The sequence below is a fragment of the Cryptotermes secundus genome, unplaced genomic scaffold (assembly GCF_002891405.2).
Source record: "Cryptotermes secundus unplaced genomic scaffold, Csec_1.0 scaffold181, whole genome shotgun sequence".
Taxonomy (NCBI): Eukaryota; Metazoa; Arthropoda; class Insecta; order Blattodea; family Kalotermitidae; genus Cryptotermes; species Cryptotermes secundus.
In genome coordinates this window covers 4,271,252-4,278,045 of record NW_019723906.1, presented here as the reverse complement: position 1 = coordinate 4,278,045, position 6,794 = coordinate 4,271,252, and the positions used below count along the sequence as shown (strand labels likewise).

General features: G+C 42.9%; 1 protein-coding gene across 1 annotated transcript in view; it reads left to right on the top strand.

Annotated features, from left to right (window-relative positions):
• LOC111861934 (LIM homeobox transcription factor 1-beta) overlaps positions 1-6,794 on the top strand; it is a 44,918-nt gene that overhangs the window by 3,887 nt on the left and 34,237 nt on the right. The gene's annotated exons all lie outside the window — the stretch shown is intronic.

Genomic DNA, 6,794 nt, shown 5'->3' with positions numbered 1-6,794 from the left:
ACCATCATTCGTTTGCTAAGTCGGTCAGTACGGTTAACTGTATTATCGATTACTAGAGAACGGCCTGTTCAAGTTAACGGTAACCTTAAAACATTGATGTAGGAATCTTACAGACTGCTTCCAGATAAAGATATTCCGAATCAGAAGAAACACAAATAAAACGTAGAATGGAAACAAGGAGAAGGAAGATTAGCGTCTAAGAGTTTATTATAATGGAGAGCAATGTGATCCATACATGCAAATAGGCATTCAAACGTGCCAACTGATTTCACTTATTGCACTAGCAAAGCAATTAAATGCTCAGGAAATGTCGACCACATCAGTGTAGAAGTCCTCAGCACTTTGACACACAAATTAAAATACATGTAGACTTTCACTGTATACAGATTTTCTGTGAACATTCATTTTCCAGTAGAATTTCAAGTCATATCCAATACGCGCAGCGTATTCCTGCTTACTTCCTAGTAAGGTTTACTGCCAAGGCGAACAGTGACACCTGACATACAGGTACGTCTCACATGATAGTAATCTTTCGCTGCTGAAGGATCCTGAAGTAAACCGGAGGCATGTAGGCCTACCCTTTACTCAAATACAGCCCTCTGAAATCAACGGAAAATTACGAATACTATTTTTCACAAGCTGCCTGTTTCCAGCGAAAGAAATTTCTCACAGAAAAAAAAGCACAAAATAACTTACGTTCATGTAACATTTTAATCCTCAAAAATTCCTTGCTATTGTTATCCTAAATTTTATAGTTTAAGAGTTTTCGCTCATGTTACAAAACTTTGTTACATGCAGAGGGAAAGGTCACGCCATAGCTCAAGCGGTTAGTCGCTGGCTTCCCACCGCGGCGGCCCGGATTCGATCCCGGGTCTGGTCAAGTGGAATTTGAGGTGGACAAAGTGGCGCTGGGGCGGGGTTTCTCCGAGTATTTCGGTTTCCCCTGCCGTTCTTCATTCCACCAAATTCTCCATCAACATAATCACACCGGGCAGGCTACAATAGGCCAATCATTGGCCGCCGTGCCGAGTGGACCCAGTTGGACTCCACCACCACTAAGCGAATTAAAAAAAATTACATGCAGAAGGAAACTTTTTCTAGAAAAAGTTTCTTAATGCTACTGTCCATCTCAAAATTTCTATCGGTTTCGTAGTTGAAATTCTTAACAATTAAAAGGCTTTGTTTCTTATGAATTTCACTGTCATTTCACTACAATGAACGTAAAACCTGGGAAGATGCTTCTCTGGGTGCCATTACGGAAATTTTAACCTTCCAAAGAATTATACCAATAATCCTTATTCTTAACACCGCAGATACAGTCATGAATTAATATGAACAATTTCTGAGATATGTACCACATACTTTTGACTACATGGCGCAACAATTCCTTCACAGTCAACGCTTTGAGAACCTCAAAGTGCTTACGTGCCTGTCTTTCCGTCACGTGTTTCTTAACTGTTCACATCACCTTTGGGCTTTCAAACAAACAATTTCCAATTACAACCTGTACGACTCCAAGCTCTAAGTAACCTATATAATGTTCTGAAAAACCTACTCTGGACTGTCACTTGCCCAAGCTTGCCGCTCCGGATAATATGATCCCTCATTACATGATGCGCATAAAGTGTATTATCTTTGACACTGGATGCCATTATCTCAAATGCGAACCGATTCTTTATCAGTCTCACTTGAACAAGTCACCAGTCAGCCCCCATTCAACGTCGACCTAGTGGAGGGGGCCAAAGTGAAGATCGATACCTGACCGTTAACTCAAAAATTCAACGCTCTGTGATCTTGTAAGCGGTTGGAAGCGCCTCAGTAGCTACATTCTCACACCCTTGACGTTCTGAATTTTCAAGGCAGCACACAGAAGAACAGTTTTGTCATTACTATATAGAAAACACAACTTTTAACAAAAAGATATTCAGCGTTCTGCCCACAGAATGTATTTGTGTTAGTATGATTCTCACACTAAACAGCGACCTTTTCTCTAAACAGTATTAACCGTTTGGTCTTTGTAGCGGGGACATGGTGTGTTTCCTGTGAGGTATGAACTGTATCCTTTTATATCATTTAGAAGAAATTCAGTATTTAAGGGGGTAAAAACATCACTATGGGTTTCATTTTCTTTTTTAAGGTTAGTATAGGCAGAAGTTGAAACAATAACGATTAGGTGCATACCAATTATATAAATCTTATTGTGATTACTGATTATAATGAACTCGAAGAAAACTGACATCGAATATTTAATCTGATCTAGAGTCTTAAGCGAATATGATTCTGAAATTCAATTCTTTTACTAATCATCATCAAATTGTATGCGCTATATACATGAGTAGTGAACTTTCTCTGTATAGCAATTTTTTTAAATAAAACGCGTTGAATAACTTATTTATTTTGTAAGTCATAAATGTAATATTAAAAATTGTGGTTCTAGGCCTCTAATTTCGCCAGTTTCTTAGATAAAGCCTTCGCTCATGAACTAATATATTTGTAATATAGTCTGATAACCGACCTTATAGATTTTTTAATTCGCTAAGGGGGGGTGAAGTCCAACTGGGTCCACTCGGCACGGCGGCCACTGATTGGCCTATTGTAGCCTGCCCAGGGTGATTATGATCATTATGATGATGGAGAATTTGGTGGAATGAAGATTGGCAAGGGAAACCGAAGTACTAGGAGGAAAACCGCCCCATCGCCACTTTGTCCACAACAAATTCCACCTGACAAGACCCGGGATCGAACCTGGGCCGCCGCGGTGGGAAGCCAGAAACTAACCCCTTGAGCTATGGCGCGACCTTATAGAAATTATTTTCCTGGGGAGTAAAGTGCGGCCGGAGCGTAAGGCTGACAACCTTACCGCCATCTTGGAGCTGATTGTCTAGATAATGTGGGAGCCTCAACGTCTCACAACCCTATGGGCCTCCACGGCCTGGTACAAGGAGAGCTTTACTTTTTTTTTACTTGTAATTCGTGAGATGTTGATTTTAATCGACGGTTTAAAAGCTTGTCCCCTTGTCACTTACAGATTATACGGCATAGCGTGTATATTAAAAAATTCTTAACGTCTAATTAATATGTCTCAAACACAATAAAACATATTGTCACGTGTTGGGTCTCTGACACGTGACAAATAACTTCACGCCGTTCTGGATCTAGCAAATTTATTACACATTCGTTCTTACATTTACAGAATTCACAATTACACCACTACTGCCATCGGCAGTATTACAATTACTTCTCCTGCTCCCATTCACTCCGGCGAATGCTAGACTGCAACTGACTGGTTACTCTCTCTCTAGTAACTCACTCACTCTGAATAGTGTTCGCTGCTCCTTAGTTGGGCTCGGCACGGACAACACAGAAAGCAGTTACGTGATAGGTACCGCTGTTGCGTAACGTCGTGTTTAATGATTGCCTAGCAACAGTCGCTGCACGGGTTCCCCTGTTTCGTGACGCCGTGTTTACAATGGCGTTGCTGGGAAACGCTGTGTAGCAACCAGCGCGCTTCGGCTCGGCTCGGGTCGGACAAACACATCTTTCCTTAGTGTTGCGTAACTTGGCAACCGACCGTTTATTAAGGGTCTGTCTTCGTGGTATCTCCTTCCACCTCCAGTTGCTCAGCAACGGTTAGACATGTCACACTGCTCCCTTCTTTTAAGGCTGTTCGTCCCGAATAGCCTCACAGTGCATCGCCGATCATTTTCTTCCGAGGCTATGCTTATGACGTTTTCTTTCTTTTTTCTTTTTTTTTTTTGCTTGATGTTTTCTTTCTTCCCGTTGTCCGTTCTTCAACCGCTACATCCGCTCCCTTCTTAATACCAGCTCGTCTCGAGTGGTTTCCTGTTAACTTGTCAGGAGATCCAGTTGTATCACATTCGTCCCGCACATTCACGCTCTCTGGGGAGGCCGGTGCTTCTATTTTACCGGCTCCTCTTCCGTGCTCTGCTTCTTTTTCGTTTTGGAGGGGGTCGACCCCTCCACAAGGCCCAATTCTTTCTTGTCTGCAACTCAACAGCAGATCTGACAATTCGCTTGGCGATCTCCACTCTTGCAGTTTTCGTGAAATTCATTTCAAAATTTCCCGTGCTTTTCGCTTGTACCTTCTTCGGGTCTCGTTTCTTCACCTATCGCGGCTCTCCGCCGTCTAGGTCCTTCACTTCATTTCCGCGTTGTAGTTGCTGTCTGAGGCCTCGGTCCCTTATGCCAGCGTTGCATTCCGGGCCTTTCCACAGTCTCTTGCCGAACGTTCCTCCTTTCGGGCTTCTTGGTGTGACATAGTCTTTTTTCGTTCCATGTGCCTGTGTCCTGCACAGCGTGTAAACTTCCTCCTGGATGCGGTTACTTCTTTCCGCAGTCCACAATTTACCTGGGTCAGAATTTCCCTGAAGATATAGTAAAATATAGTAAAAACCCGTAAATTAAACCTATCTTGGGTGGCTAAGGGGAGATATCAATTTGACTGGAAAAATGTTTGGAAACAGTTTTTGGAAACAAGCTAGACTAAATGGATTTGTTGGGATATTCTGCACAAAACAACCTACGCTTTTACTTTACTTCAGACACAATATTCCATTAAGCTATAAACTGCACCTTCTGCATATCCTGCCTTCAATATATCTCACAATCACATTACACATTCGAGGCCTAACCTTCGTATGTTGTTAACATAAGCATGAATTGCTTGTTGATATAGCTATTACACAGCACACTAACTCCATAAAGTCGAACTTGAGAAACTATTCTCTAATATTCTCTTTCTCTTGCGGAATCAGAAGGTATGTTTCCGTGTTCGCAAGAGCCCTGGCCACTGGAACCTATTCGGAATCAGAAGGTATGTTTCCGTGTTCGCAAGAGCCCTGGCCACTGGAACCTATTCGGAATCAGAAGGTATGTTTCCGTGTTCGCAAGAGCCCTGGCCACTGGAACCTATTCGGAATCAGAAGGTATGTTTCCGTGTTCGCAAGAGCCCTGGCCACTGGAACCTATTCGGAATCAGAAGGTATGTTTCCGTGTTCGCAAGAGCCCTGGCCACTGGAACCTATTCGGAATCAGAAGGTATGTTTCCGTGTTCGCAAGAGCCCTGGCCACTGGAACCTATTCGGAATCAGAAGGCATGTTTCCGTGTTCGCAAGAGCCCTGGCCACTGGAACCTATTCGGAATCAGAAGATGTTTCCGTGTTCGCAAGAGCCCTGGCCACCGGAACCTATTCGGAATCAGAAGGTATGTTTCCATGTTCGCAAGAGCCCTGGCCACCGGAACCTATTCGGAATCAGAAGGTATGTTTCCATGTTCGCAAGAACCCTGGCCACTGGAACCTATTCGGAATCAGAAGGTATGTTTCCGTGTTCGCAAGAGCCCTGGCCACTGGAACCCATTCGGAATCAGAAGAATTCTGTTCATGCCCTTCAATCCTATTTCTTTAAGATACATTTATTAAGTTGTTACACTTCCATCTACTTTTCGGTCCCTCAAGTGGCCTTTTCTCTTCAATATTTCCAAATAAAATTTTGTGCCTATCTCCCCAAATCCCCCATTCATGCTACATGTCTCATCCATCAAATCCTCGACTTAACACCCTGAAAATAAATATAAATTGTATAGATTGTGGCGGTTATGTGATCACGTTGATACTGTGGCGTATAGATAAGTTGCTGAGCGGTGACTCTAAATAGCGGCCGTTGCTACGCAAAGCCCGATATGTACACGCAAGCAACAATAGAATGGGATTACGCAACCCGTTTCTAACTAACGGATCGGTACACACTTCTCTACAAAAATAGGGTTATTGTTGGAAACGGTGTTTTCTTTCGGTCCGTGGGAAGTGGTTATAAAGAAGATAACTGAGGCAACCAGTTCAGTTGAGCTGTACAATGGAGGCAGAGAAGAGATGGCGCTATAGTTGAGTTGGCAGTTGACAAGAGTTCTCCATGACTGGCTGTGACAAGAGGACCTGAGAGTGTGAATTTGAAGAATCTCCACCGTTAGAAGCCGTTGCCTGGGAACGGCTGGTGAAGACAGTGCAGTCTAGAAAAGGCTTATCAAGTGCTGTGGTAATGTGTAGAGTGTGGAGATCAGCGTTAGCACTGTCATTACTTGTAGTTCCGAGTGGTGTCTATAAGCGGTCAATAAATCCATTCACCAATCCGAACCCTGCTTATAGTCACCCATAAATCATGACAATGTTATAAATACATTATTTCATTGGTAACTATAAATTGCTGTTTCATATAAGAAACGAAATATATATGTTCGTGTGCATTAAACAATTTAAAATTAGATGAAATAGTTTCACGGTTACTTACGATTTTGCTTAAGATAACAACCACAATTTTCATCACGCGAAGCTCCACTAGTCAACAAACTGAATAAACAAAGTCGAACATGAAACATTGAACATTCCCCAGTCGTAAACCCCATCATCATAACATAAAGGAATGTTTCGTAACTTACGAGACGCAAAAATGTGAGCACGGTGAAAACAACCGGGACATAAGACGAAGCCATTCTGAAGTTGGCACTTCGCCTAAGGCCTACTGTAACATTACATTTCGGTTGATCGATGACCCAGTCCGAAACTAAGTTAGACAGCACGAGCATACAATTACTACTACGTGTTTATCTGCGAAGTCCGTGGTAACGGGCTCCGTAGGCTGCAGGACCAAACCGCTTATGGCCACGGCGCTTTTATCGGGAGAACACACTGCTCCGTGATTGGCTGTATGCGTGATAATTGGGGGGCTGCGTAACTTCAATAAATTACGTCATCTGGATCCTCCCTCTTCACAGAACA